The following is a 20,641-nucleotide window of genomic DNA, read 5'->3' on the forward strand; positions in this document are numbered from 1 at the left end:
TTCTTCCTAACATCTAATCTACATCTCCCCTCTGTCAGTTTAAAGCCATTCTTCCTTGTCCTATCCCTACCTGCCTTTCTAAAAAGTCCCTCTCCAGAGTTCTTTAGGCCCCCTTTAGGCACTGGAAGCTGCTCTAAGGTCTCTCCTTAAGGAGCCTTCTCTTCTCCAGGCTGAACAAGCCCAGCTCTCTCAGCCTGTCTCCACAACAGAGGTGTTTCAGCCCTCTGACCATCTTCACAGCCTCCTCTGGACTTGCTCCAACAGGTTCACATCTCTCTTGTGTTGGGGGCCCCAGAGCTGAACATAGTACTATAAACCTTATTAAAAACAAAGAATGTTTTACAATTCTAATGAATATAAGCCATTGTTGCATGTTGGAAGGGAAGGAATAATGAGGTACTTCAGCTCTGCTTTGGTTGGACATGTCTTCTAAACAATCTCCGCTAGCGTTGGCTGTACGTGTTCACTAACTGTTTTGGGGAGGTAGATTTATTTTTTCCAGGAGACCTTTCTACATGCCCAGGTAAGCAGAGAGAAGCGCTGCTTCTGAATTAGAAATTTCTGCTGGTGAAATTTAAATGATAAAAGAAACCTGCAATAGTATGAAATCTAATGGTTAGGGATTGTGGGGTTTTTTAACCTAACGGCATTTCTCAACTTCAGTGTTCGATTGAACTACATGAACCCTGTTTGTTCCTCTTTGGGAAGAGCTGCACTTGTGTTGCTAGTAGAGATCACAGTGTGCCGAGGCCTGTACGCTCTCTGAGAAGAAAGGAAAACAAATTACAGTATTTAAAGCAGTGCAAGCATGAAAAAACAACTGAGGGTGTGGAAATGTTTTCCATTTGTATACCGCCTCCTTTCCCAGCATCCACAAGGTTGCAATAATGCATTACAGACTTGCAGCATCCTCATGAATTGTGTATTACTACCTCTGTTTTATTGATGGGGAGCTGAGATACAGAAATACTTGCGGTTTCTCAATTCATGCAGTAAGCCAGTGAAAAAACCCAACAGGAAATAGTAACCCCCCTTTTTGAATTCTAATTTTGTTTGAACGAAAAAAGCTTTTTTTTTTTTTTTTTTGGTCTCTCATAAAATTATAACAAAAAATGGATCCCTGGCAGTCATCAGCTTCCTCCCCATTAAGAGTTGCACTCTGTTAATGTCAGTCTTGAAATATGTTTAACTTGTTCTCTAGTGTCAAACGCACCACAACCTCTCCAGGCAATATATTTCAATGTCTCCCTGTGCTTATCACTAAAAAAGTCGGCTGCAGTCTAAATCTATTACTTCTTCTTCATTATGGGCACGGAGAACAAATTACTCCTTTCCTTTGAAAACTGTGACCATATTCCACCTCAGTCTTAATCTGGAGATTAAACCATTGCAGTTCTTTTGATCTTTCATTGTAGGTTGTGTTTTCTAACCCTCTGATCACGCTCATTGCTCTCTGCTGCTCTCTGCGGCTATCGACATCGTTCTTGAAATGTGGTGCCAAAACTGAGGCGCTGTGCTCATGGCTGATGCCTTAATAATATGGAATAAAGCAGGAGCGTTACTTCGCTCATCTCACAGAGCAGTTTCCTGTTACACATCAAAAAGGATGTTTGCCTTTTCCCCCACAGAATGACGCTGCTGATCCATGCTGCTTGTCCTGTGTCACTGATCTGGTTTTCTGCTGCAGGGCTACGCCACTGCTCAGGCCTCAGACCGGTCCCCATGTGCCTGCCCTGCATTTGTCACATGGGTGACTAAGGGCTCTCCCCAACTGATTTCTGCATTTATGCCTCTTTGTCAATGGAGAGCACTCAAAAGATGTTTGGTTTGCTGTGTTAGGATTGTGCTGTCTCATCCTTTCTAGGCTGGATATACAGAGGTAACAGGACTGTAAAACTGAGAGGCCATCCAAGCCATTACTGCTGCAGACACCAGCATGAACTAACTACTTCTGTAAGTTCTTCAAATGTAAGTCATCCTTCTTGCCTGCACTGTGTTGATTGGAAGATCATTCCAGGATCTCAGTCACCACCTGAGGGTGGTTCAGATATTTGCTGTAATGCCCAGTTGAGCCTGTATTCACCTGTCCTCAGAGCAGAGCGTTCTCTGCGGTGGTGATACCTGTGCAGGGAACAGCCCTGTCCCCTCTTTCTTTCACTAGGCCATGTAAGCCAGTACGTGTCAATCTCCTTTTGTGTGACAAGTGCTGTGATTGTCAGGGTCATCTTTGGCAGTGCTGCATGCTTGGCTTCCATTTTCCTGGACTGGGGTGACTGCAGAAAAAGAAAGGACAATCATAGAACCATAGAATGATTTGGGTTGGAAGGGACCTTAAAGCTCATCCAGTTCCAACCCCCTGCCACGGGCAGGGACACCTTCCACTAGAGCAGGTTGCTCCAAGCCCCTGTGTCCAACCTGGCCTTGAACACTGCCAGGGATGGGGCAGCCACAGCTTCTCTGGGCACCCTGTGCCAGTGCCTCAGCACCCTCACAGTAAATCTGATCTGCAGCAGGTGATAAACAAGTGTTGCGTTTTACCTGATATTCCATTTACCTTCATCATTTTCATTTGTTCTCTTCAAAACAGTTTGATGAAGTTTTACCCAAAAGAGAGCTAATCCTCCTCTAATACACGGTGCCCTGTGATCCGCCTTGCCACCGCCGCTCCAGCGGGAGCAGTCCCTCACCGCTCTTCCTGCCGGACCCGCCCTCCCTCCACCCATTTCCCTGAGCCGCTCCGGCTGCCGGGCTCCCGGCCCGCGGCTCCCCGGGTGCCGCAGCCGCTCCCCGGGGCCGGGACCGGGCCGGGCCGCTCCGCTCCGGCGGGCTCGGCGCAGTGCGGCCGCCCGGCCCCTAGGGGGCGGCCCTGCCGCAGGCCGCGGCGGGCGGAGGCGGTGCCGGCCGCCCTGCATCTCCCCCTGCGCGGGCAGCTCTGCTCGCCGCCGCTGCCCCGGCAGGCCCGGCCGGGCGGGAGGAGCGTGACCCGCGCCTCCTGCCGCTGCGGTGCCTGCAGCTTTGTGCAGGGAGGCGGCGGGTAGTGCTAAGGGGGGAACAAAGGGCGAGCCCAGCTTGGCTGGCGCCCGCGCTGCCGCCGGAGGCTGGGGTGTGGAGGGGAAAGGGCTGTGGTGCTGCGGCCGGGCCGGAGAGCCGTTCGCTGGAAGGGAAGAACGTGTTGCAGCTCTCGTAGAGGCCGCTGTGTTAAGTGCTGTGACCCTCTCGCAGGCCGAAGCCACAGGAAGCTTTAGGTGGTGATTGTCCAGATCCGGTGCTTGAGCTCCCCAGCCTTGCTCTGTCCTGCCCTGCAAAGAAAATATAGTGACAGAGAATGTTCCTGACACCAGCGGTGCACTGCTTCTTGCGCTGAGGATCGTGTCTTTAACGCGCTGGCAGCACAACTCAAAAGCTTGCTGTAGAAAGGGAGTGAGAGTTTCCACCCTGAGTGTGTAGCAGGTAGGCGAAAGCTGTAGCTGTTAGTTCACTGATTCAAGTACAAGCTTACAAGTTTTCAAAGCTGGGATGTGAAATACAGGCATATTTTCTCTTAAAACCCCCTTCTGGGTGCGGGCCGGTGGCTCTGGCAGATTGAGACAGAGCTGTCTGGAGCATCAGCGGGGAGCAGTGTGAGCCACAGTGCCAGCAGCGTGTTTGGCCACAGTGGGCCTGCTGGGGTGTAAGGGTGAGAAGGCTGGAAGCACCCATTTATGCCCTTCCCAGACACAGTGAACGTGTGCTGCGTCTAAACCCACCTGACGGGATCACTGCTGGAGTTAATGCCAGCCCTGAACTGATCAGAAGAACCTGACTTAGGAAGGAGACAGAAAAGAAGCCACTGTTGAGCCAGACTCCTGGTAGGCACCGTGTTGCTCCGGGTTTTCCACTAATTTCCCAACAGTCTTGTTAGTGAGGCCATCAGTTTTGAGAAGGGGGCTCTAAGAGTGGATATGGCTATGTCTTCATTAGCAAGTAGTATGGTGCACTGGGAGTGGTTCTGAACAGTGAATCTAGCTGGTGCTAAGGACCATGCTCTATGCCTTTCAGGATGTGTTGCTTTGTACTAGCTCAGGTCTGGAGCAGCAGGCTGAATGTCCAGCAATGGCTGGAACACATCTTCCAGTTTAGCTCTGTTTGAAAGTAATCCAGATTCAAACTGCTCCGTGGCATGAACCAGACAGGATGAAGAGGAGAAACCTCTTCAAAAGCACACTCCTCATATAAACTGCAATGGTAATGCTGAGGTGCTCTCTGCATGGTTTTTGTTAATTTATCTTCATCCAGCCCTACAGCCCTTACTCACTTTTAGTGCCATTTATATAATTCACCTGTTCCATGAAGTTTAGAGGGACTGCTGGTCCAATCCTTGCTACTCACCTGTGTCTTTGTGGGTTCCGGAAGGGCAGATAACTGCAGCTCTTTCCAAACCTGAGATCAAGACCACATAGTGATTGTTTTAAGTGAAAAGAGTAAGATTTTCAGAGGACTCCATGTAAAATATACCAACTTTTTTTTGTTTTTCTCTTTATTTCTTGAGCATCGGCTAAATTAAAAAAAAAAGATTAAGAAAGGTGTAAGGCTGCCCTTGAAAGGTGGCAGTATCTCATTGTATCCATTAATTAATTAAACAGCATCCATTCAAAATGTGAAAATTTCAATGCGAGTACTCGCGTTGAGCACATCTGATCCCTGCTGTAAGTACAAACACAACGACTGGTCACATTCTAGTGCGTCGTCTTCTCATCGTAATGTAGACATATTCAAATAAAAGTAACTTAAAACATGGGATCTGTTTGCATTTCCATAGAGCATTTGCATTCTGTGCTGGGGTGAAGAGGTAAGTTCCAAAGAGCATTTGCATTCAACAGGGGATGCTTACAGCTGATGTTGGATTTTTGTATTTGAAACCAGAACTGGCCAGTGGAATTACCAGTGAATCACAGAAAGCAGAGGTGGAAAAGCCCAGTTAGATCATCTAGCCTTTCTCCTTCCTGGTGTAGGATTATTGTGTACCAGATGCTTCAGTGCTTTTTCCAGTGTAGTTTTAAAAGTCTCCAGGGATGTGCCTTGTGTCTCGTCCTTCAGGCAAGTATTCCATAACCTTCTGTACTTTACCGTTAGAAATCTTTTCCTGCGATTTGACCTAAATTTCTCCTTTCTGAAGTACATTCCATTTGCTAAAGATTTATTACCTTAGACCATTCTAAGTAATTCCAGTCACTCTTTGATATTGACATCTCTCACAAGCTGTGTTCTTTCTTAATGCTTTGTCCCTTAATCAGCACAGCTCTCCATGCCTAGCCTGTGGCTTTACAGTCTTACACCACCTCTACTTCGGCCCTGTAGGCTAATAAGGGGTTTTGCCATATTCATTGTGCTTCCATCTTATGTTCATTTTCTTAAGAGTGACTTTTATGAGAGCTACTTTTTCATGATTAACACATCTGAAATTGCAGTTTTTCTCTGAAGGAAAATGGTAAAAATGCTGTCATTGGGCACTATGGTTATTATCTTTCGAAGATGTACAGATGGAAATAAAAGATTATCTCTAATTACCAGGCCTGCAAATTTAGCTAGAAACTGTCTCCCACACCACATCAGTACATTCTGATTTCAGGGCAAGTTAATAACTGCTTATGATGCAAAAGGAGCGTAAGTGCCTGTATATATATATATATATATGTATGTATATAGAAATCCTACTCTGCTGTGACAAAACTGCCATAGTTGTTTTACTTTGCTGAGAGGAAAACCTGGTAGAGGAAAATAGTTAGCCAAGACCACATTTTCAGTGAATGTTTGGTGAACGGGTCTGTTGAGTTTGAATTAACAAAGAAAATCATGCTCTCAAGCAGAAATCCTTGTCACGATCACCATTTTCTCCAGAAATGACTTGGGGGAAGGCAACGTGGGGATATTGGAGACGACGGCTCGTTTGAAATTTGGAAACTTTTGATTTTAAAACTCCGCCAGCTTTTACAAGCTTTTAACTGTCACCTTTTGAGGGGGAGAAAGGGTAAGAGGCCCCAAACCTACAACTGCATTTCTCTTTCATGAAGGTTGTATTTAGTGATCAAATCGCATTTGTTGAAATAAGATACTCATTATTTTTCTGAAGTCTGACAACACTGTTGACAATTTTTCCTTGACTGTCTGGAAAGACTTGCTGGTACACGTATAAATCTTGACAGAAATCTACCTTTTGTTCCTTTGCTAAAAATGAGAAACTCCCTGGTTTGTATCACACTTAGAAAAAATAAGATTAAAGGATTTTATTACTTTCACCAAGCGCTGGAAATATAGGTTGCTGACTGATAGGTTGCTGACTGGTCAGAGTTTTGTGCTTGTCTTTATTCAGGGCTGGGCTCTTGTTTCACACACAAAAAGTAGGAGAAGTTTTTAACTGGAATTGCGTTGGCCTGTTTGTAAAGATGAAATAATTTAGTAGCTATCAAATAATCCCAGTGATTACTGAGCAGGGAAGGAACATAGAGAATATACAAGAAAAGCAGATTAACAGAGTCCTGGCTGAAACAGCTAGATGATGGATTTGCAACTTGAATTATATTATTAGTAAAATGTGAGTGGGGCATGTTTTTATGTGTCAAGTCCTCTTGTGTTTTTAGCCTTGTGTTTGTAGACACTTTCCTACACCCTGGTTTCTCCTACATAAATTACCTAAAGATCGGATGGAAGGATGTAAAGAAGATGGAGCTGGACTCTTCTTGGTCTCATCCAGTGACAGGATGAGAGGCAATGGGCTCAAATTGAAATGCAGGAAACTCCATTTAAACATTAAAATAGGCTTTTTCACTGTGAGGGTGACCAACCACTGGCTTGCCCAGGTTGCCCAGAAAGGTTGTAGAGTCTCCATCTGTGGAGATACTTAAAATCCAACAGAACACACCTCTGAGGCACCGGCTTAGAGCAGGGGTCTTGGAGTGGATAATCTCCAGGGGTATGTCCTGATCTCAACTCTTTTGTGATCTGATTGGGAAGTACCAATCTGGCATCAACAGAGTGGTAATTACAGGACATCCTCTGAGTTTGCATGCTCAATTGTTAGTGCTTTATACTAAGTGTATATGTATGAGAGCCTAAACATTTTTGTTCCTATATTAAGCCCCTTCACAGTTAGGAGCCAAAGAATTTTCCTTTAGCAAATCATATAGCTAAGTCACTGGGAGCTGCAAATTGCCCAAATGAGAAGGTCAGCTGAGCTTGCACTTGCTCAAGAAAATATTCAGAATGAATAGTCAAGATTAGAACTTTATTTGAGGCGTGGGAGCCCATCCTCGAAGGTGGAAAAATAGAAATTTCAGTTAAAGAAGACTACTAAGGAATTAAGTTTCAGAAAGTTATCAGAAATCAGAAAGGCAGAACAAAGAGGAAGGCACTCCAGCTGTGTATGTTTATGCATGTGTGGCCTCTCCTGCTACCTCACCATTTTCCTTACTCATCATTGACACCAGGTCACAAGGAGTGCAAAATGCCACCACAGCGGTGTTCATGTGTGTGCTTTTCCCCATGCTACCTGTGTGACATGAATCACAACCACCTTTACAGCAGCCAGAATTGGGCTCCTGTGTCGGGTAGAGCACACTTCCTCCAGTTCTCTGCCAAGTATGTTTCTTTCGGTACACCTTTGTGTACCTCAAACACTTGGGTTTGTATTTTTATCCCATTGCCATAGAATGTATATGCACGCTTCCTGTCCTCGTGCTGTAAGGTGCTGTGCATTTCTCACGCCTCCGTTCTTTGCTCTCCCAGTTGCCTTAGCTTAAAGGGAAACATATGCAGTCTGTTCAAGGCTCTGAGATCCCACTCCAAGTGTTCTGGTTGCCACTTTGAAATCCTGCAAAGTGGAATATGCGTAATAGAGAGAAGCATTCAAAGGAGTAAAGTTATCAATAACCAAGCTCTTTGAGAACTTTTCTCCTTTGTACGCTCTCCAACAGCAAAGGTGGTTTAATGTGTACCATTTTCTTCTCCATCCAGCTGCTCATTGCTCATTCATCCCTCTCTTAACCACAATTTACCACCCCTTGCTTCCTTCTTTTGCCAGTGTTAATGGGATCAGCTGGAATGGGATCAGTGAAATGAATCAGGATAAACAGAGTGGGCAAGGCAAACAGCAGAGGGCAATTTCTTAAGCCTGTTTTAATGCCAAAGCCAATATAATGCACAACTGTAGCCTGTGAGGATGATGTGATGCCCCCCAATGGTGCAATCAGAGGTGGAGATAGGCCAATGTGTGCCTCACAGGCAATGCTAGTGCAAAAGGAAAGAACAGCGTGAAAGTGTTTGGGGCATGTGTGCACCCAGGGGGAGAGTGCAGACAGTGAACCTGACAGGATTCCCCTACAGCTATGTGTTATGGCATAAAAAACCATCATGACTTTGGAGTGACAGTTTCATTTGCTGTTCTGACTGTGCTCCTCCACCCAGGAAGGAAGGAAGAAAAAAAAGAAAAGAAAAAGAAAAAAGAGATATAAACACAAACCCCTGTTATTGATTTTTTATATTCCCAGACTGTAAAATCTATCCTGGTAATATTGCTTGCTCCTAAATCACTTGGGCACTTCTGATACTTTCATCAGCCGTTGCTTGTGGATGCAGCCGATACCGATGCTCTACCCAAAAGCCCTGATTGTATATGCCATGGGTTTATGGGAGATCTCCTATTCTTTTTGCAGAAATTTCTGTTTGTGAAGCCTCCTGAGAGCTCCTTCCCATACCCTTGTGAAGCTCAGCATCCTCTAAGAGAAAACCCAGGGCGATTTTGTTTGGCATAGGCCTTTTTTTCCCCTAAGCTGCATCTACCTGTCTATACAGGTTGAGTCTACAGTTCTACATATAATACAGTTTTACTGTCTGAATGCTCTAGTTCTGTAATCCTAACAGGATGTAAGGGTAAGAATGCAGGTTTTGTTGTCCCCAACTCTGTCACAGATCTTTTCTGTTGTTTTGAGCAAAATGTTCAATGCAGCTGGTATTGCTTTTTTTAGGTATAAATTTGATTTGAAGAGACACAGAGTTCCTCAGCACATAACATTGAGCAACCTGGTCTAGTGGAAGGTGCCCGTGGCAGGGGGGTTGGAACTGGATGATCTTTAAGGTCCCTTCAAACCCAAACCATTCTGTGATTCTGTGATAAGTGTTCTGTGATCTAGAGCTACATAACAGCAAAACATCGTTTGGCAATTTGCGCTGTCTGTATACCCCCGATGTCTGTGAGTCTCAAACACCTCAGGGTACTGTTTAGGTTTATCATGAACTTTGATGACTGGCAGCAAGGATTCTGCATTTTAAAAGATAAAACCCTGCACGGCAGGTGAAGCTCCCAGGGGCTAGCAAATACAATTCTAAGAGGGTCTTAATCTCTGTTGTGCTGTCAGGATGGGCTCCACAGCTTCCTAATGCAGCTTGCGGTGGTGTGTGGAGGAGCAGTGTGCCTGTCAGGCCGCCTCAGAGCCTCACAGTAGTGGGTCACGCAGAGCAGCAGCAGGGGCCATAGGAGGAGTTTTTCTTCCCTTTAAACAAATGGATTTAAGCGGAGGATAGAAGGGGGAGGGAGGCTGGAATACCGCCTATCCTTTTAGTATCTCTGTCGGTACAGGGAAGGGGGGTGGAGGGGAGTTGTTGCACTCTCTCAACTTTTACTACGAGAGTATGGGAGCCTCCTTGGGGGTGTCCGCATGGCAAAGCCTGGGGGTTACTGCCTGGGCAGGAGGGTGCTGCTCGTCCTGCTCTCAGCAGCCCTTAGCAGCTGGATGTAATTATGCACTGCAGCTTCAGAGGAAGTCGCTGGCTGTGGAGAGTGTGCAATGCTTGGCTGCGGCTCTGCTGCTTTTAAGGGTACAATGGAGATGGAGAGAGTAAAAACAGTGGCACAGAGTGAAGGGGAGGGTGAAAGCCCAATTATCCCCCACTTGAACTAGCTGCCTTGTTAAATCATTACATATTTCTGAAAGTCCCTTGGTAGATGTATAGCCTAAATGAAGTCAGATGAGGGAAAGGCCATATTCAGATGCCAGGAACTCCTGCCGCAAAGGGCTAAAACTTTAGAAACAGAAAACCTTCTAAAACTATCTGGAAAACTATTATTTATTTTACTACTCCCTACTCAAAAAAAAAAAAAAAAGACCGATTTATGTCTCTTGGAAAGAAAGATTACATTGAGCTGACATACTGCAATGACTATTTTTGGCCTTACCATTTAAAATTATAGAGATATAAATAGAGCAGTGCAAAACGCAGCTATTTTGATTCTCATTGGGGTTCACACAAACGTTTTCTTTGGTTTCTATCATTGATTCAGCCCTCCACTCAATGCTGATTCTGCTTTGAATGGAGAGGATTCCTCCCTTTTGGTTTTTAAACGGCCAAATCAACTTGGAAGCTGAAGAGCTGTTGCTGACTCTTGACCTTAAGCTATGTATTGTTCTAACAGCACCTAGTAATTGTCTCAAGCCTGCCAAAAGAATTGCAGAAACTTCTATGAAGGTGGCTCTAGCCCTGGTTTTACAATGAGACCCGAAATGAGGCAAGTTTTGTCTGGCACTGATCGTCGTAACAAAAGCTGTGGTTATAAATCTCAGGAAAAGAACATTTGTAATGGAAGTGGCCAGTGAATCCTAAATAGCAACAGAATGTGTTGCTATGAAATGTGTGTACCTAGAGGGGAAAAAAGTGATCCCACTCTTGATAGAAAAGCAGCAGCTTACTCAGAGCTATTCTCAGACGTCAGAGTCAGTCATCAACTCCCTGGTCTGTGGTTGCATCCTTCTAAATTTTGGCCGCTTCAGGCAACCATGATTTATGTCTTTAGCCGATGAAGCAGCCAAGGTGCATAGTAGAGAAAAGAATTAAAGGTAGGCAGGATTATTTACAAGGGCATGTAGTGATAGGATAAGGGGGAATGGCTTTAAACTGAAAGAGAGAAGATTTAGATTAGATATTGGGAAGAAATTCTTCCCTGTGAGGGTGCTGAGGCGCTGGCACAGGGTGCCCAGAGAAGCTGTGGCTGCCCCATCCCTGGCAGTGTTCAAGGCCAGGTTGGACACAGGGGCTTGGAGCAACCTGCTCTAGTGGAAGGTGTCCCTGCCCATGGCAGAGGGTTGGAACTGGATGAGCTTCTGTGATTCTACGATTGGCTGTTGTGCTGGATTGTATTTGGGGGTACAGCAGAACTGTAACTTACGTGTGAGTTTTGTTTTCTTTTTCTCAGTTTCTCAGATGTAGACCCTTCTTGGGGCCATCCAGATGAGTTATCTTATGTCATGAAGTGTCCAATTAATTCAGGTGTTCCCTAATCCCATCAGCAGTTCTTTCAAACAATTTCTTTGCTTCATGCCTCAGACTTTAGTGCTGCATGTGGATACTACATGTAGCTAGGAACTACAGCAACAGTCTCGAGGACAACTCAAGGTTATTATGGCTGCTTGACTGCCAGAGCATAGTAGAGGATATTAAACCTAGGATGCTTTGGACAAACTTCTCAGATGCACTTCCCTGATTAAAAGATGAGGTTTCTTCCTTCAACAGTATCTAACACCATGGAAGAATACCAGGATTCGTAGTCTGAATTAGAGTATCCCTCAGTAGCAATCATAGCTTTGGGTAGCTTTTGTTTTTTATTCCCTAAATTACTTATAAATGTTCACTGATACTTCCTCCAAGCAGAATTAGGAGGATAAAGAAACCAGCTTTCATTTTCTTTAAAATTTCTTGTCAGTTTTAAAAGAGCTTGAAATTCTAACATAAATAATGATTACTGCTGAATGAAGGCTATTGTTCTGAAGCTGAAAATCTACTGACTTGGCTAAACCCCATGACCCTTCAACCACAAAGCTAAGGTGCTGCTTGTGTGGAAGGACCTGTATCTAAACAGACTTCCTGGAGAGGTGGTTGATGTCCCAAGCCTGTTGGTGTTTAAGAGGCATTTGGACAATGCCCTTAATAGCATGCTTTGACTTCTGGTCAGCCAATTGGGCTAGATGATCACTGTAGTCTCTTCCAACTGAAATAGTCTAGTGTATGAAACAAACTCAATTGGTCTGGTTTCATCCTACAGCCCTTAATGATTTCCTTAAACTTCTCCTTTCAGTGGCTGTAAAAGATGCCATTTTCCATCCATACCATATTTCCATCTGCTGAAGAAAAAACTTACAACACTAATGGTACTGTGAACATATCTGTAAAGATTCACATAGCAAACAGTGACCAGCCTTTTAAAGCAATTCATGCAGCACTTGAGAGTTTAATGCATTTAGCCTTAAAGGTCTCTTGTTGAGATAAGTGTAGAGTTATGAGTTGAGCCTTTAGAGATCTGTGATGGGGAGGTGGACTTAACCAAAGAGTGTTTAGCTGTTATGCTGTTGTTTCTCTCTTTCACTCATACAATAAATATGTAAGAAAGAGTATTATGTACTGCTGATGGACCAAAGTCTACTTTAATTTACCCAGTATAAAAATACGTATTATATATATACAGTAAGTATAATATATACACACAGTATATATATTCTGCTTTCAGTGGAATTACTCCAGAGAATCCTAACTCTAAAGTCCATTGCGTCTCCAGATGTTTCTTAAGGTTGTCCTAGATCCCGTCCCTTATTTATCCAGACCAAGAACTTGCCACTGTTCCCATCTGATCATGCATTAGGTTTCTGTGGAAATCAGGCTGTCGAGAGGGAAGGCTTGTATAAATAAGAAGGCAAGATTTGGTCGAGACCTAGGAACTCAGGAGTGCTCTGACATCTCCCAGTTTATATATAGTCAGGTTACCTGTGCAGACGGGAGGGAAAGAGGGCAGATCTTTAGCTCATAAATCTGTATTTACTTAGGTGAATAAGTAGCCTAATTGTTGGAGATAAGGAACTGTATGTTCACATCAGAGCAACAAGGCTTATTTTATGGCAGGAGCGTAAGTGTGACTTCATGTACTTACAGAGTCATAGAATGGTTAGGCTTGGAAGGGACCTTAAAGATATACCAGGTTGCTCAAAGTCCTGTCCAGCCTGGCCTTGAACACTGCCAGGGTTAGGGCAGCCACAGCTTCTCTGGGCGACCTCTTCCAGTGCCTCACTACCCCCATAGTGAAGAATTTCTTCCTAATGTCTAATTTAAATCTCCCCTCTTATCTCAGGCATGTAGACAGTTTGACCCAGAGACATCACCTGTGGTGGGTTTTTGCCATGAAAAAATGATTATATTTAATAACATTTCCCAAACAGTAAAACCACAAAGGTACAAATTTATTAGGTGATACATTGCAAGAAGTTAACTCAACACTGACATTATTTTTAAGTTATAAAAGCTCAGAAAAATACCTGACGCTACAAAACCTCTTTGGCACCCAAGAGTTTCAGAAGAAGATGGATGTTTTTCCCAACTTTAAAAAAAAAGCTTATGGGTTGAAACTTTTCTACTAGAACACATTCTTAAGGCTACATTTTAAACCTGTAAAAGCAGGAGGTTACTGTAAATGGAAGTAGTGACAGTTCTTTAAATACAGGAATAGTGTGGATGCTGACAGAGGTTTATAGTGTCTGGAGATGAGTTTTTGTTTGTTTGCATTAGGCATAAAAGTAATAATTTGAAGATACAGGAGGAATTCTGCTCTTAATGGTGGGAATAAGTAATGCTGAAGAAATGGTCTGAATTTATTTTATGTAATACTTTTTTTTTTAATAACAATGTCTATTAAAGACATCTGCTGAAAGTCTGTAACGCTGATTTAATAGGGAGGAAAAATAACAAAGTTCCTTAGCGGTCCTGTCTTCAGTTTAATATTATGGACTGTTAAAAGAGAGTTTATGCGTGCAACATTATTAACTGAAATTCTGCTCAAATTGAAATCAGGCCGACAAAACTTGCTTTGCTTCAGTACAAGCTAGGGTTTTAAAACAAGTATTTAAAACTATGCAAGAAAATGAATATATTTTTACTTTCTTTGGGATTTTGAAAAGCAATCAGGCCAGGCAGAGAAATATTTCTAAACACTTATACTCTTGCTTACAGTATGTGGCCTCTGGAGCAATGTTAAAGTGCAACTAAAAATCACCAACTTCCTATACTAAGTCATTACTATAACCAGAGAAAGAAAATCCCCCTCCGAAGTGACTGAATTACAATTTGTAATAAAACACCCAATATTTTATACTGGCTTTGTCAGGGCCGAAAGATACGTGTTTAGTTAGGAGAGAGATTGGGGGCAGACGGAGGTGGGAACAGGATCCCAGAGATCATGGTCTGGAAGAAAGCTTCCTTACAGGAACTAAATACTCAGTTTAAATTAATCACGTTGTTGCCTAACTATGGTTGACGTTGTTGCAGGGGTTTTTTTCAAAACTTAAATTGTAAAGATTAAAGTAATAAAACACATTGTATTTTTATCACTCGAATTTGGAGAAGCCTTATGTTTTCCATGCCTGTAGCCTTGATGATTCTTTTGGCAGCTCTGCCGGTGATAAAAGGAATAACTCACCACTGTCAGGGAATTTGGCTGTTTCATCACTGACATGAGAGGCCAGCATAACTCCATGGTGATTGCTGTCTAAATGACTTATGTAGTTCCTTCATATACTTTTTGATTGAAGAGTGATAACTCAGGCAATGAGTTATTTGGCATCAGCCTCTGAGACAATCTGTTTTCTTTTTATAAATCCTATGGCACCTTTCAGCCATCCATGTTTAAATAAGACTATGGTGGATTGGGTTCTGATGTGCCTGGTGGATTTAGGCAAAGGATGGTTAAATTAGATTTTGCTTTCATTCTTTCTTTCGCTTTGGTTTATTCTTGTTGTTAAATGATAGTTCTTGAAGTAGTATTGAGAAAATGAGAGGTGGGCTAAAAGACTGTCTTGATGTTACAACCAGGAGCATGACAGGGCATTTCACTCCTGGTAGTAGTGGCACTTGCTCTTCCCAAAAGCAGAATGCATTGTCAAAGAACCCAGAGAGGCAAAAATACACAAACAGCAGCCTAACTCCGTAGTCTTGGATGCAGAAGACACATCCAAGAGGAGGGAAAAGAGTAATTAAAAAATTCCTATAACTGAAAAATTTTCTACAACAAATCACACTTCAGAATGTCTTTGAGATTTAAATATTGACTACCAGCGTGCAAGGTAGAAAGTTGTTGTACATTCAAGTTAGTCTACAACAGGTTGAATTATGGCTGTGAATCTGACAGGATTTCACACAAGGTTTTGGGTAGAAACAGAAGTTGTTTCCTTGCTGAGTAACAAAGATGGTTAGATTTGCTAGAGATTTATTTGCAGGGTTCCCCACCTAAGGTGGTAACTGTGGAGCGCGAAATACGATGCGAAGAGCTGCAGTGTGCTTTGTGCATCTCCTTTGTTAATGTCTGCTGTACACACGGTGTTACTGTTTTTATTAAACCAGTTAAATCTTACAGAAAGAGTTGCACCTAATATTTACGTTAAACCAAACAACCTCTTGTGTTTCTCTATCTTTTTGTTCACCTTGTTTCTTTTTTTTAGACCAAGCAGTGAGTGAAAGGTGTAGGTGAGTTTTACAGTATGTGTGCTACAGTAACGCACAAGGCTCTGGTCACAATCCGTATATACCTTTTTGAGGCTGATGCTGTGTAAGCACATATAAGGACATAATTCCTTCTTGAAAAAATATAATATTAAACCATCTGCATTGGGCATGTGTCTTGATTTGGGTCACAGGAGAAAAGATAGTGTCTTTTTTCAGTTCCGTTTAAATTTTGAGATGATGGTGCATCTTTGTATGGTCACTTTCAAAGATTTTTAACTATGCAAAGTTTAGGTTTTGTCAAAAAAAAAAAAGAATTATACATAAGGAGAACAAGTTAATCACAAAGCAGTTGTATGTACAGCCTGGGTCAAAAGATTATCCACTGTCCTTACTGAGGTAATTCAGTGATTGTCACCTGGGTTCATTTCATATGGGAGGCTCAGTTTGGATCTAAGAGTTAGTCACCCAAAGCAAGTGAGAAGAAGGTTATGACTGATGAGAAGTTGCCATTCTTCACTTCTCTCTCACTCTCATTCTTCTCCTTCTCTAATTTTTCTCTTTCGTGTGCATTTATAGTTTTTCATTTGTAGTTTGTTGTTGTTCGGGAAGCACTCCTTCATGGAAAAGAGGGATTTGCAGTCTTCCTTTCTCTCTAGAAGCAGATTGTTCGCTTTTCGATTGAGCAGCACCCTGGAATTCATGGTGACAGGTGAAGCGGGGCTGTTGGCTTTCACAAAACGTCGGGCATGTGAGACACAAAGCTGCCTGCTGTGCTGAGAGCACCTCCTGTGGATAGGAAGACACTGTGCGTTTGAGGAGTAGGAACAGTCCATCGGTGTGCAGCCAGCCTATTCACAGTACTGTTTCAGGGACTGCTCCATTGATGCCATGATGTCTGCTAGATTACAGTAGATCCTGCCTTCTATTCCATTTGTTATTCTGTCCATGTGAGGGTTGCATGAAGGTCCAACCTTTCAGATTTGAATTTGCTCTCTGTGACTCTGACATTCGTATTTATTGATGTTTGATTTTTCAACCTGACGAAACCTTGCTTTTATTTCCTAATTCATATTCACTCTTTCTCCACAGCAAAATCTGCCAATCATGGCAAATTACATGAATGATTCTGTGGAGGCTAAACCAAGATTGCTGAACTCATTTTCATGCATGGCTAAACACAGAATTGGACCTCCTGCTCCAGAAGTGAAAGGTCAGTGATTTTAGTTAATTTTAAAACGATAGTATAGGGGTTGATACAGCTACCCCTATTGATACAGCTAGGTCAGTCTGCCCTAGTCCTCTTCTTTGTTGACTCTGCCCTTGCAGAGGCACTGCTTTCTGTCAGTGATTAAGGAGAGACATTGCTTTCAGTGATGCTGATTCAGCAGAGCTAAGAATCAGTAAATTAGCAATGACTGTAAAGGAATTTTAAATATTGGTAGAGTACCAAATGTCTATTGTTGCTGTGTCTTGGAGATGAAATTCCAATCAAGTTACTGTACCAGGCAATGTGGGAGAGATGACAGGCCTCTTTCTGAGTCGCAAGACAGAAAAATAGGGAAACCATGTATCCAGGTTTTGGCTTTTTGGTGTCACTGCTATAACATTAAATTGAAAAATCATGTACAAGTAAATAAGTCAATGCGGAGAGCTACACTTGGGACAAAACTGGTAAGATGGGGTTAAAGGGAATAACTTCTGGATATTCCAGGTTGAGATGATAAGTGACACAGAGCTTGACTTAGCATCAAAGCATTACTAAATAAAACTACATCTAGTGTGTGAGCGTTCTGGAAGGACTGATAAATATTACCCATGGGCAGTGTACAACTCAGCTTTTCCTTCTCTATGGAAGCAAAGTCTGTGACCCCACTTTAACTGGTAATTAACAATGACTGATAGTGGTCAATTCACAGAGAAAGGCATCAAGCTTCTGGTGCCATACTAACAGAGGCAGCACGTGGTTCCTTTTCCAGGAAGGAAATGTAGATTCAAATAATCCCACTGAACATGCAATGAAAAGGTTTTTACTACCTTCCTATGTTCTATCATTTGCAGATCTTGACAAGACAAATTGGTTGGCTAGTGAAGCAAGTAGCTCTACCCCCAAAATTAAACTGTGGTCAGTGTACTGATCTAGAACTTCAAATACCAGTATGCAAGTTACTGGAATAAAATGGTGGAGAATATTGGGTGATCTATACCAGATCAGTACAGACCAATATCAAAATTATCGTGCTGACAGGTTATCTCCCTGTGAGTGAGACGTGCAAAATAAAGACCTTTTTTTTACTGAGTTCTGGGTGAGTAACATAGATTAACAGAAGACATGGGAGTCAGAAAGGTGATGTGGAAACTGACTACATCTCACAGGACAAGAATTGGCCCCCCAAAAATTCTAGACCCATAGGTTTTGATGCTACACCATGGAAAAGTTAAAAATGCTCTTATTTATTTCCCATTTTATGGGGTATTTTTTGTAGATGTGTATTTATGCAAAGCTGCTGCTTTAGTATTCTTGGTCTGTAGTGCTAGATTTCTCTAGAATATGTACCACATGAATCAACCCATGAGCTCAGAGCCCCAACAACATGGGCTGTGTGTCTGTATCGCCTTATTCAATTGGAATGCCTTGTGCTATGAAACACAAAACAAGCTTAAGAAACTAACAAGTTACCTTAAAATATCTATTGCATGAAAGTCATGCTGTGTTACATTGTTACAACACAAATATTTGTTATATGCAGGCTGAAGAGGGTCTGAAAATAAGGATGTAAACACCTCATTTGGGCAAGTTCAACACATAAAATCAACTATAATAGCATGATTTGAAAGCAATGCCCTCAGTAGTTCGCGAAGTTAGTGGTTCCTAGTAAAAAAAAGGAGATGGCAATATAGGTAGCAGAGTGAAATGAAGAATTATAGATACTCTCTTTTGTCACTTCACTGTTCTGTGTCTCATAATTGCTCTGCAAGGAGGAATAATGATGCTTAGAAGGTTTGAGTGCTACATGCACTAAATGCTAATTATTATCAGCATATATTTCAGGCAAACTCAGAAGTGAGATCAGATCTAAATGAATCCTTATGTCTGGTTATATCCAGGAAGAAACAGAAGTCCTTTCACAGTTCCTTCCCTAAGTTGACCAGCCACAGCTGCCCTATATTGCAATTTGCACAATTATATATAATGAATACATATATATACACACACACATACATATGCATACATATCTATATATGCATTTATATCTTGCTGAACTTTAAGACTGCTCTTGAAGAATGACATAACATTCTTGGATTCAATATCTTTGGGGAGCAACAGAGGCCAAAATGGCCACCACTGTTGTATTCACCTCAAAGTTTATGAAGAATAAACAAAGACTGGCACCCAAGACAATTAAATCCATAAAGGGGGCAAGAAGACTACAGAAGGACACCAAACAGGAAGCACAAAGCCAATGCATGTGATTTCCTGGACGTGCCTGAGAAAGTAAAAAGAAGCAGTAATGGCCAAACAGCAGAGAAACGCTGTTAGAAAGAAGTCCTTCCAAAAGCTAAAGACAGATCCAGATTAAAACACCAAACAGAAGTATCATAAACATTAACATATATACTATTAAAATTATTATTAGGCAGACCAAAGACTAGCGTAAGACCTAACTAGTTAAGAGAATCAAAAATAGATCAATATCCTTCTTCCAGTGCATCACGAGAGGAAAAAACATTGTCAGTGAGCCTGAATATGGTCTAAAATGAACTCTCTGGGAGGACAAAGCCACTGGAGAGAAGCTGAACCGTTTGCATCCTTGTTCACTGTGGAAGATGTGGTGGGTCGGCCCTGGCTAGATGCCAGTTGCCCAGCAAAGCCACACTAAAAGAGAGCTTATAAAGGATAGAAAGAAGGTGAGAAGGGAGTCTCCTCCTCCAGGTACTGGCAAAGGGAAGTAATTTTGAGTCAGGACTTGAAAATGCTCTCTCTTTTCTGGGTTTTTTTTCCATCTGTGTGGTGGATTGACCCTTCCTGGATGCCAGGTGCCCACCAAAGCCCCTCTGTCATTCCCTTCCTCAGCTGGACAGGGGAGAGAAAATACAATGAAAGGCTCGTGGGTTGAGATCAGAAGAGGGAGAGATCACTCTGCAATTATCATTACAGGCAAAAGAGACTCAACCTGGGGAAATTAATTTAATTTATTGCTAATCAAATCAGAGTAAGGTAATGAGAAATAAACCCCAAATCTTAAAAACACCTTCCCCCCATCCCTCCCTTCCTTCCAGGCTTAACTTTACTCCCAAGTTCTCTACCTCCTCCCCCCCAGCATCACAGGGGGACAGGGACTGGGGGTTGTGGCCAGTTCATCACACTTGTCTCTGATGCTCCTTCCTCCTCAGGAGAGGACTCCTCACACTCTTCCCCTGCTCCAACATCAGGTCCCTACCACAGGAGACAGTCCTCCATGAACTTCTCCAGCATGAGTCCCACCTACGGTCCTCCATGGGCTGCAGGTGGATACCTGCTCCACTGTGGACCTCCATGTGCTGCAGGGGGTCAGCGTGCCTCACCATGGTCTGCACTATGGGCTGCAGGGGAATCTCTGCTCTGGCACCTGGAGCACCTCCTCCTCCTTCTTCTTCACTGACCTTGGTGTCTGCAGGGCTGTTTTGCTCACTTGTTTTCACTCCTCTCTCCAGCTGCAATTGCACAGTTTGGTGTTCTGTTGTTTGGGTTTTTTATTCCCCCTTCTTAACTCTGTTATCACAGAGGCACTACCACTGTCGCTGATGGGCTCAGCCTTGGCCAGCAGTGCGTCCATCTTGGAGATGGCATTGGCTCTATCTGACACGGGGGAAACTTCTAGCAGCTTCTCACAGAAGCCACCTCGGTGACCCACAGTAACAAAACCTTTACACACAAACCCATACAGAAGAAATCAGGTAAACTATCCTTCCAGAGCCCTTTTGGGGCATTCGGGGAACACGGCAGAGAATGTCTCTGAAATTGAAGTAACCTGGAAGAGGTAATGGTGCAAAAGGCAGATGAATGCAGATGAATCTCCAGGATCTGAAGGATTCACCCAGGAATTCTAAAAGAACTCAGGGATGAAATATCTACTAATAGCAGCATGTAACCTGT

At 43.0% G+C, this 20,641-nt stretch overlaps 1 protein-coding gene across 4 annotated transcripts in view; it reads left to right on the top strand.

Annotated features, from left to right (window-relative positions):
* MAML3 (mastermind like transcriptional coactivator 3) overlaps positions 1–20,641 on the top strand; it is a 290,322-nt gene that overhangs the window by 11,940 nt on the left and 257,741 nt on the right. For 2 of the 4 annotated variants that reach the window (XM_030491519.1, XM_030491522.1), the window contains exons 1-2: positions 3,221–3,450; positions 16,597–16,717. The gene's annotated coding sequence lies outside the window, so the exon portion shown is untranslated. Of the gene's footprint in view, positions 1–3,220; positions 3,451–3,731; positions 3,849–16,596; positions 16,718–20,641 lie in introns of those variants that run through there. The other 2 variants (XM_030491521.1, XM_030491520.1) reach the window with 2 other exon arrangements.

The sequence above is a fragment of the Strigops habroptila genome, chromosome 7, assembly GCF_004027225.2.
Source record: "Strigops habroptila isolate Jane chromosome 7, bStrHab1.2.pri, whole genome shotgun sequence".
Lineage (NCBI taxonomy): Eukaryota > Metazoa > Chordata > Aves > Psittaciformes > Psittacidae > Strigops > Strigops habroptila.